Genomic DNA, 10,890 nt, shown 5'->3' with positions numbered 1-10,890 from the left:
GCAAAGGAAACACAAATTATTCCTAAATATTAGCTTTAAAATATAACACAGTTGAGAAACAGGTAAGCTATCTGAGTAGGTATTTCACAAGAGGACATTTCATTGTCCAATAAACAAAAAGATAAGCAACTTTGTTGTTAATGATGAGAAACACAAACTTTAAAAATGGGATTCTAATAGCTGCTCCTGAGAGGGTTGATGAGGTTGTCGTATAGAGGAAATTCCACCATTATGTAATGGAAACTTAAAGTATAAACCCTTTGGAAAACCATTTACCATACCTACTATATTTGAACATTCTCCACAAAATTCCCATAGCCTAGCAATTATAATTACACAGTATCAACCTACTGGAGACAGTAGGCAACAGCATGGCACTGAGGACGCACTCAAACTAGAAACAACTGGGCCATCCATCCACGGCAGAACTGACAAACTGTGGTCCATACACACTCCATACACTCAAAGGAATGTTATAAACCAACATGAGTGCCTGAGCAGCTTCTACACAGGAATAAGGCCAGAAATAGGGCAGCACAAATTCACTGTTTCAAGAGAAGTCATGAAACTATTGTACTAAATGTCAAGATAGTGGTTAGTCCAAAAGAGGAGGGAGCAATTCCTGATGAGGGACAGAGGTGGGGTTTCTGGATTCTTGGCAACACTCTATCTCAGAACGTTATATGCATGTGTTGATTCTGTGATGACTCCTTGTTCATATTCTTCTCAAATTAAAAAGTTTATACAAATGGGCCTTTTCCATCTTAAGAATATTTTAAGTACAGCTTAGATCCTGTTTATTCTGTTTAAGTTATGAACTCATGAGAAATCTAACTGAATCGCAGGTATGAGCTTGATTGTGTGACCTGGTACAAGCCACATAATTTGCCTGGGCCTTTTGGCAGTAGCCTGCTCTGTAAAACACCTAAGGCCGTCTTCTGAGATTTGGGCTGCACAGCTCTGCTTCTCAGTCACTTACCCTCTTACTGCCCCAGGTTCCACAGGAACAATAAGGAAACCAACCGTGACTGTCACTCTATCTTGAGATGGTTACTGAGATTTTTCAAATGGCAATTACGAGTGATACCTCTATCAATAACCCTACTTTAACTGACAGTATTACCATTTCTATTGGTACAATAAAAGGATTCTTACCAAAAGAACCAAGAAGACTGACTGTAAGAATTCTTAAGGTAAAAAAATGGATGTAGTTACCACCCAAGGGCAGCCTGTCTGATTATCCATGAACAGTTTTCTCTCTTTCTTTCTTTTTTTAAAAATGTATCTTTTTTATTAGGAATTTTTAAAAACGATCTTTTTTCATTTTACATAGTTATCCCCGGTACCACTTCTTCCCTTCTCCCCTTCCACTTTTCCCTCTACCCCATCCTATTCCAAATCCACTCCTCAGAACTGGTTAGGTTTCCCCTGGGCAGAGTTCAATGAACTCTAACACTCTCCTCATCCCTCTATATAGAATGAGCAAGATATCCGTCCAAAGAGGATGTACTCATAGAGGCCAGTTCAAACAGTAGAGGTAAATCCTGGTCCCACTGCCAATGGCACACAGAAAACTCACATTCTGTGGGCCTAGTTTGGTTCTATGCACTCAGTCCAGAGTGAGTGAGCTCTGACATGCCCAATCTCATCTGATCTTGGAGGTTCTCTCTCTTTCATACACAGAAAAATCTTAGTGTAGGAAATCTCCATGTTCTATCATTGGATCACCTCTGCCATACTCAGAACTGTCATCCTTTTGTCTATCTCTTATACTCACATGTCATAATTAGAAAACTCCATGACTTTAAGAAGTATACAAACTCATACACATCAAAAATTTTAAATACTTCAATATCAACAAGTAAAACACAAAATTCTCAATAGAAATTTAATCAAACTCATATGCTAGCTAGCTACGAACTCTAACACTGAGCCAAATAGCTAAACACATTCTTAAGTGAACTCTGATTTTTTTTCTTTATCAAATAGGTAGTTTTCATTGATAGCAGGCATTTCGCTGCTCAGGGCTTATAAATCCATATACATTTTCAGAACAAATATGTGGAAGTGTTTTACCAGTGCTAAAGCTTCTTAACCTTTGATCAATATGAAGAGGCTGAGGAGATGGCTCAGTTACCACCAAATTCAAAGGACCTGAGTTCTATCCTCAGCACGAACGTAAGAAGCAAAGTATGATGTGGTATGAAGTGCCCTTGAACTCTGGCAAATGGAGTCAGAGTCAGGCACACTCCCTGGGTCTTGCTAGCCAGTCAGCCTAGATTAAAGGCAAACACCAGGTACATGTGAGAGACTCTGTTCCAAAACCAAGGTGGATCACTCTTGAGGAATGATGTTTGAAGCTGCCTTCTGGACTCCACAAACACATATATGTACACAAGGTACACGCACACCTGTGCACATAACCACACACACACAACTCCTAAAAGTCCGTCATGAGAAATACTTCAAAGTCTAAAGATAATGTATCTACTTAAAAGGTTGAGTTTCATTTACAATACTGGAAAAGAAAGGTAATGTATGATCATGGTTATATATGTAACGTATCAGAGTTGAACTCACAAAGTTGAGAGTAAAATGTTGATTTCCAGATGTTTGGACAGGGTACAGGGAGAGGTAGAGTTGACCGTAGGATTTCAGATGGACAGGGAAAATATTTTAAGATCTACTACACAGCAAAATAACTACAGCCAATCATAATGGATATCACATCTCAAAACAAGAAAGTAGATTTCAGAAGTCTTACCATAAAATTAGATGAGTCAACCAGACCATAGATGTTTATTTACTGAGTTTAAACAATTCCAAATTGTGCAAATATATCAAGATATCAAATTATCCCCCCTTAAACATACCCAATTACAGTTTGAATCAATAAAAATATTGATTTAAAATCCACCTGATAAGGAAGGACCATCAAGTATCCTGAGAGGGGGGTAATGTTTTAATTAAAAAAGAAACTAGTTCTAAGAATGAAAAATTGATACATATTATATCAGAATACATATCATATTTATATTTTTAAAAAGAAGAATCTGATTTATTGGCTGTCCCTGGTTAGGTTTAACACCTTACCACCTAAAACAGCTAGGTGTGGTGGTGCATACTTTTAATGCCAGCCCTCGAGGCCAACCTGATCATTATAGTGAGTTCCAAGACAGCCGGAGCTATATAGTAAGACCTTGTCTCATAAAAAAAAGAAAGAAAGGAAGGAAGGAAGGAAGGAAGAAAGAAGAAAGAAAGAAAGAAAGAAAGAAAGAAAGAAAGAAAGAAAGAAAGAAAGAAAGACAGACAGACAGACAGACAGACAGACTTGAGAACAAGTTGTTGGAACAGGGAGAAAAGACTGATTGGGGACTAGGAATATAACTGGGTAGAGAGCTTGTCTAACGGACAAGAAGCCCTGGGTTCGATCCCAGCATGGTAAACATGGAGAACCCCTGCACTAGGGAGGTGGAGGGAAGGAGGATCAGAAGTCTGGAGTCTTCTTTGGCTGCATAGCAAGTTTGAAGCCACCCTGGGCTCTGCCTACAAAAGAAAACCGGCAACCCAAAGAAAATGGAAGGCTTCGGTCAACAAAGTCCTTCTTCATTCAGCTGCAGCTTCAAGCTCTTTGTACCCCACATAAAGGAAGAAGGCGGGCTTAGGTTAAGGAAGAACTGATGGCTAAATGTGTCCAGGCACTGCCTTGATGGTCTGGAAGAAGACCAGTGGAGCCTACTAGCTGGTGATCTGTAGATCATAATGTCCCTCTCATTCCTGAACATATCTTATCATTTTGATGACTTCAGTCTTGGAAAAAGAAAAGAATCAGGTCACTACGGAAGAAGTCAATCTCTTATTAATGTCTCAGACAAAATTTCATAAATGATTAACAGGACTACCTACAGAATTAAGTGGAAATATTACCCAAAAGTTAACTTAGAAACAGGTTGATCAGCTGGGTGACCTCCAAAGAGAGTGATTGTTGTGTGTGCAAATGTGTATGTGTGGCTGTGTTTGTGAAAGGGAGAAGTTGATGCTGGGTGCCTTTCTCAGTTGTTCTTAACCCTGTTTTCTGAGCCATGGTCTCTCGATGAACCTGGAGTTCACCAATTGACTAGTCTGGCTGGGGAGAAACCCCCAGGCACCCTCTGGGCTCCACTGCTCAGGGCTGTGATTACAGACACACACCGTTATGTCTAACTTTGAGGGATGGGCACTGGAGGGCCAAACTCAGGCCTTCACAGTCATGTGACAGGCACTCGACTACCTGAACCAACTCACCATCCCCCTATTTCAGTGACTTTTAAAGTCAAAAAGAAGCCAAGTAAAACTAGAATTTAAGTTTTTTCTTGGTTATAATATAATATGAATTTTTAAAAGAAAGGGAGGTAATTAAGAAAACATTGGAACCTTATATTTTGTAAATCATAAAAAGGGAAATACAATATCCATTTAACAAAAAAAGAGGGTTGAGACTGTACTGATAGACTTAATGGAATTGAGGAGGGGGATCTATCTATGTATCTGGTTAACGCTGGGAGGACGAAGGAGGATATGGTACAGATTCAAGCTAGGTTATGACCAACAGAAGAAAGCCAACGTATCTGGAAAAACTGGGAGACCTCACCTATCCCCCCCGCCCCAAAAAAAAATAACAAAGTATGGTGCTTTAAAAATCAAAAATATATACTAGGGAAAAAAGGAAACTATTAAAGATAATCACTCGGGAAAGTTAGCTGCAGAATAGGGACTGAAGTAGACTTTTTGGGTACATTACATATGCTTTTATAAAAGCAACTAATTGAAAAGGAAAGGGCCAGTTCAAATAATCTCAGATATTACGATGCTTTTTAAGAGATTATCAAGTTTTCTTTCTCTATTCTTCGGTATTCTTAGTCTGTCTATGATAACCACATCTTTAAAACAAGTACTTTCTTGTACCAAAGATGCTGGCATAGGAGTAAAGGATCTAAATAGGCACCTGATCAACATCTCCATCTTCAATGGGTTGTGTAGGTGCTGTGTTCAGCAATGGGGCCTTGTGGTAAGTCTGTGGAGAACAACCTATAGTCTTCGCAGCAGCCTAGGCTGTTTGGGGATTCCCATGGGGACACTTTGGCCAGCAACTCAATTCAGTGTAACCCAGTCTCAGTATCAGAAGCTTCATATGGTGACAGATGTCCACTTGGGACTCTGTCCCCCACCCCACCCCCCATTATTTGCTGATTTCATTCAGATCACTGACGTGGGAATCCCCTCTGTATGCTGTGAGACCTTGGAACACGCGTCCCTAAAGAGAATGTCTCCATCAAATCCCTCCCCTCAGATCTCAGGGAACCCCAAAGAACAGGAGGTGGAAAGAGTGTGAGAGTCAGAGGGGATGGAGGATGCCAAGAAAACAAGACCCCTCAATCAACATGAGCAACACACAAATGAACTCACAGAGACTGGAGCACCATAGACAGGGCTTACACGGGTCTGCACCAGGTCCTCTGCATAAACAGTATGGCTTCCGGTTTAGTGTTTTTATGTGATTTCCGAGTGAGCCAAAAGAACGGGTCTCTAATTCTTGTGCCTTCTCTTAGGTTCTTTACTGTCTGTTGGTTGTCTTGTCCAGCTTTGGTGTGATAATTTTTGTTTTATCTAATTATAACAACTGAAGCTTCACTGATACCTGCTGGGAGTGAAACAATCAATCAGTTTCTCCAATAGAGCGACACTGGGTGTATCAACCAACCGAGGACAAGCCTCTCATTCCGTAGCTGCCAAACATATAACGAACTCCACAGTTTTTTAGTGTGCTATTTTATTTGGTGTGTTTTTATTTGGGTTTTTCTTGCGGTGGGTGTGTTCTTGGTTTTTTTTTTTTGGGGGGGGGGGAGGCGGGTGATGCAGAATGTATCAAATGGAGCCAACGTGAATCAAATAATCCCAAGCTAACTCCGTATAGAGTATTCTAAGGTTTTCTTTATTAAAAGGGAACTCACGGATTACAGCAAGAAAATACGACCGACATCCAGGTGTAGTCCAGAGGAGAGAGAGCAAGCTGGGCAGGACTTCGGCTTCTTGGTACCCTAAGTCACGCCCCAACCTGGTCCAGCCTCTTAAAGGCCATTGGCTGAAGGAGGTTCCCCATCAGGAGGGTGTTGTTGTATTGGGTTTTGGGGGGTTTCTTATTGAAAAAGAACTTAAAGTTCTTTAAGGGGGGAAGGGAAGGGGATCTGGAAAGGACTTGGAGGGGAAGAATATAATCAAAATATATCTAAATTTAAAAATAGTCTTAAATAAGAAAAATTAAGATATAATTTTAAAGTAAAATAACAAAGAAAGGGAAAGTAAAAGAAAAAAAGAAAAAGTTGGAGAGGTCAATTTCTCATTCCTGAGCTTTGTATTTTGAAAACAATTTTATTTCATCTTACTTCATAATAACCCCATGAAGAAGACATCACAGCCTAGTATTTTGATGAAGGAAACAGGGGCTAAAGAAATGGCTCAACAATAGCCAGTTCACCCACATGGGAAGTGGGTAGCTGTCAACCACCTATAACGTAATAACTCTGGGAGACTGGAGGCCTCTTCTAGCTTCTGCATATACCCGCACATTACAGATACACATACATAAATAAAATGCATCTTTTTTAAAAAGGAAAGGAAAGAAATGATGAAATCTTAACAAGGTTATATTAACTTTTTTTTTGATTCTTTGCGGATTTCTATCACACATCCTGATCCTACCCATCTTGCCCCCAATATCCAACCTCCACCACTGCAACCTCCCACAAAAAACAAAACAAAATTAAAAAAAAAATTAAACAAAGCAAAACAAACCAAAAGGGGAAAAAAAGGAATCCTGTTGTGGAAGCTACATGTGGTGGCCCAGTGGGTCACACACACACAAACTTTACCCTTCCGGGCCTCTGGCCTCTGCTACGCCACGGATAATGGGCTCTCACTGGGTCCCCTTTTGGAAATCCTGTTGTCCTGTGTCGTGGAGATCCTGCAGTTTTGAATCTGCATGTTCGTCCCCATCATATGTTCCAACAGTTCACAGACAAGCAGGGGGATGTTGGAGTCGGCTAACTCGTAGGCCTGGTTCTGGGCCTGGGTGGTAGCTGGGCTGGTCAGTCTGCCAGTTTTTCCCCTTAGTAAACGCGCATTCTGAAACACTGCTTGTGGCCATCCAAGGCAGCCCACGGCAAGGAACTGGACCAATTCGCCTGCTCTCAGGCCCTCAGGCCCAGCTTCACCCACACTCACTCGGCCAGGGCCAGCTCCGTTGTCTTAACCAGGGAAGGTGAAGGACCCTCTCTCCTGATGGCTGCAGGGGGGCATACGGAGTGGGGGCAATGGTGGTGAACTCTCCTGCTCTCATGCCCTCAGGGTGGCTCACACAAGGTTAGCTCTAGTGTGCTGCCCTGGCGTTGGAGCAGGGTCGGCTTTCCTCGGCTAGTTCTCCAACCCTTGTGATCCGGAGTCCAGCTCTTTCACCTGCTGCAGGGGGAGGGTGGAGGGGGAGAGCATCTTTCCCTACCACATGGCGGATGAGAGAGTGGTAGAGTCAGCTCTGCTGTTTTTGCCTGCTTCACTGACAACAGGGTCAATTCTAGTGTGCTGCCCAGGTGAGGTGCGAGCCCATGGTGAGGGGTGGAGCCACCATTACTGTGCGTGGAGGTCTAGTTCTCCTGCTACAGTATTCAGCAAAGGGCAGGGTCAGATATCCCTGGGCCAATGATGGGCGGGACCAGCTCAGTGCAGCCCTCAGATTTCAATCTGCATCGTTCCTATGAAGGCTTGTGGTAACACAGGCCATAGACAGCAGCACAGACCCCAGTTGCAGCAGGACCACAGACCCTGACGTGAATGGTCCTTGGCAGCAGCTTGGACCCAGACATCATCATGGCCCCAGTGGCAGCACAAGTCACCCGGATCAGTATGGCCCCGGAAATGGCATGGCCCGCACACACCAGTACGGTCTTAGGTAATTGACCAGACCCCAGGCCATCTACACGGCCCTTGGTGAACATCAACTCAGACCCTGGCTGCTGTAGGGCCATGGACCCAGATATGGTTCTCGGCAGCAATGACACCTTAGCCCCAGGTAACAGCACAGGCCAGTCAGATAGGCATGACCCTGGCTGCCGCACGGTCCTCGGACATCCATGTGGCCACAGACTGCGTCCTAGACCCTGGACATCCGTGTAGCCTTTGGTGGAAACATGAGTCACCAGACAACTCAGTGGGTGTGTTAGGATCACAGATACAGACATGGTCCATGGCAGCAGCCCAGGCTCAAATGTCACCGTGGCTCCAGAAGGCAGCATAGGTCATTCAGATGGGCATGTCGCCACCCTACCCCCCTCCCCAGAGTGGTGTGACCCTCGGATACCAACATGGCCCAGGCTACAGACCTCTGCAAGAACCTCAAGGGCGACAGAAGCTACAGGCGCCAATTCGGGTGTCCTGGCACGTTTCAGGGCTTCTGATCAAGGCTTGGTCCCTGGCAATAGCCCAGGCATGGAGATCACCTCGGCCTCAGGTGGCTAGAAAGTTATTCACATCAGCTTGTTCCTCCTCACCCTCAACCTCTTCAGATCTGCCTCTCCCCAGCCCATGAACCGTTCTGCCTCTCTTCCACCTCTCCACCCTGTACTTGCTCACCAGAGTGGTGCCCAGCCAGCCAGTGCAACTGACTCCTGGTTGAATCCCACCAGCCTCAGCCACAGGCATGGAACAGAGTTGTTGTTGTATCCTCACTGGCCTAAGCTAGCAAAACTTTAATGCTTTAAGAAGCATTGACAATTCTAAAGCAGAAGAGGGGGTGAGAAAAAAAAAGCAGAGTCTCACGTTAGAGGAGGGAGCGCTAGTTGTGGCCACTACGGGCATGTGTAGGAAAAATACTAGCATCTTGCGCAAGCCCAGTGGATGACAATGTAGCAGCAACTGTGCAGGGTCTTCCTCCAAACCAAACGAGGATCCTGTGGATAGATTCACTAAACCAACTATCAATGCTCACAGTTCCCATACAGGTCTTACACATAACAGAAATTCTGGATACTTCCACAGATCTATTCATGAAGTAAAATAAAACCAGCTTCCTTCTTAAGCAAGGAGGACAAAGGGGGCAGTCAGTCTAGTGAGCATGCTACAAGAAGTTGCTATAAAAGCAGAATTAACTTTCTAAAAACACAGGTTCAAAATTCTAACTCTGTATGCTTAAGACTGCAGCCTTCTTTCTTATTTGATTCTGAGGATTACAAGTCATTCAACCCAAATAAAAAACTATATTAATAAGATTTTTTTGTTTTGTTTTGTTTTGAAACAGGGTTTCTCTGTGCAGCCCTGGCTGTCCAGGAACTCATTCTGTAGACCAAGCTGGCCTTGACCTCACAGAGATCCACCTGCCTCTGCTACCCTGGGAATGAGATTAAAGCCATCGGCCACCACACCTGGCCTTGCTGTTTGCTTGTTTGTTTTTACGAAAATGTTTTATAGCCTTCATTTTTCTCTATCTACAGAAATCTTTGAATTTTATGCCATATTACTAATTATTACATTTGCTAACTTTGAAAGCAATGTGAATTATTTATTACCCCTCATCTAAATCCCACATAATTTATCAATGTATCAGACATAATTCATTTAGAGGTCTCTCATTCCTGCTAGCTAAAGTTTCAAGAGCCAAGGACTATCAGCTGTATCAGTAAAACATCTGGTATAATGAACAACCTCCTAACATACTGAGGGTTGGGTTTCTACAGAGCTTTGAAGAAGAGAATCCCCAGGTCTAATGAGGACAGAATATACTGAAAAGTGGGGTCCTTTGAAATCAGGGCAGCTCCTCTCACTTCCAGGCCTCACTGCCATAGACAATGTGCTGGGAACCTCACAAACTACATCCACTAGTTTCTTCTGCTCTACCAGATCGCAGAAGCCTGTTCCTTTCTCTGTTCTCTGCATCTCCACATGTACGCACTTCAGTACTGCCAAAGCTTCTACAACATACACACCCAATTTGCTATAGACAGTGTCCTAGTTAGGGTTTCTATTGCTGCAATGGAACACCATGACCAAAAAGCAAGATGGGAAGAAAAGGGTTTATTTGGCTTACACTTCCATATTAATGGAACTCAGGACAGGAACCCAAATGGGACAGGATCCTGGAGGCAGGTGCTGATGCAGAAGCTGTGGCCACGGCAGGGTGCTGCTTACTGTCTTGCTTCCACTGGCTTGCTCAGCCTGCTTTCTTATAGAACCCAGGATCACCAGCCCTTGGATGGTACCACCCCGCAGGGGCTGGGCCCTCCCCGCCTTGGTCACTTATTGAGAAAATGCCTTACAGCTGGATCTCATAGGGGCATCATTTCCTATCAGCTGAGGCTCCTTCCTCTCAGATGATTTTAGCTTGTGTCAAGTTGACTCAAATCCAGTCAGTTCATTGCAGTTAATGGCTGATGGGGAGAGGAGGTCAAATTCCTCAGGGATACGGCCATTGGTAAGTCCCCCTTGTTCAAGGAAATAATCTCCCACCCACGCCAATGAAAACAACCCTGAAATTACGAGTGGACAGGTAGGAAGAAAAGGTTCCGTGGGAGAGAATAATGGGAGAGGGTGAATATAACCAAACCATTCATGCATATGGATGAAGCTGTGAAAAATTATTTCGCATTGTGTGTGTGTGTGCACATGCGTGTGTGTGTGTGTGTGTGTGTGTGTATGCGTGTGCACACATGCGCACGTGCTCAGGAATGCTCAGTTCACAAGTAGCAGTCAGATGGTAATTCTGGGGAGCTGGTGCTCTCCTACCATGTTGGTCTTTGAGATTGAACCGAGATCATCAGGCTTAGCAGCAAGTGCTTTACCTACAGAGCCACCTCACTGACACAAGAA

This window comes from Myodes glareolus, chromosome 16 (genome assembly GCF_982192425.1).
Source record: "Myodes glareolus chromosome 16, mMyoGla1.1, whole genome shotgun sequence".
In the NCBI taxonomy this organism is placed as follows: Eukaryota; Metazoa; Chordata; class Mammalia; order Rodentia; family Cricetidae; genus Myodes; species Myodes glareolus.
Note: the sequence above shows the minus strand (reverse complement) of the source record.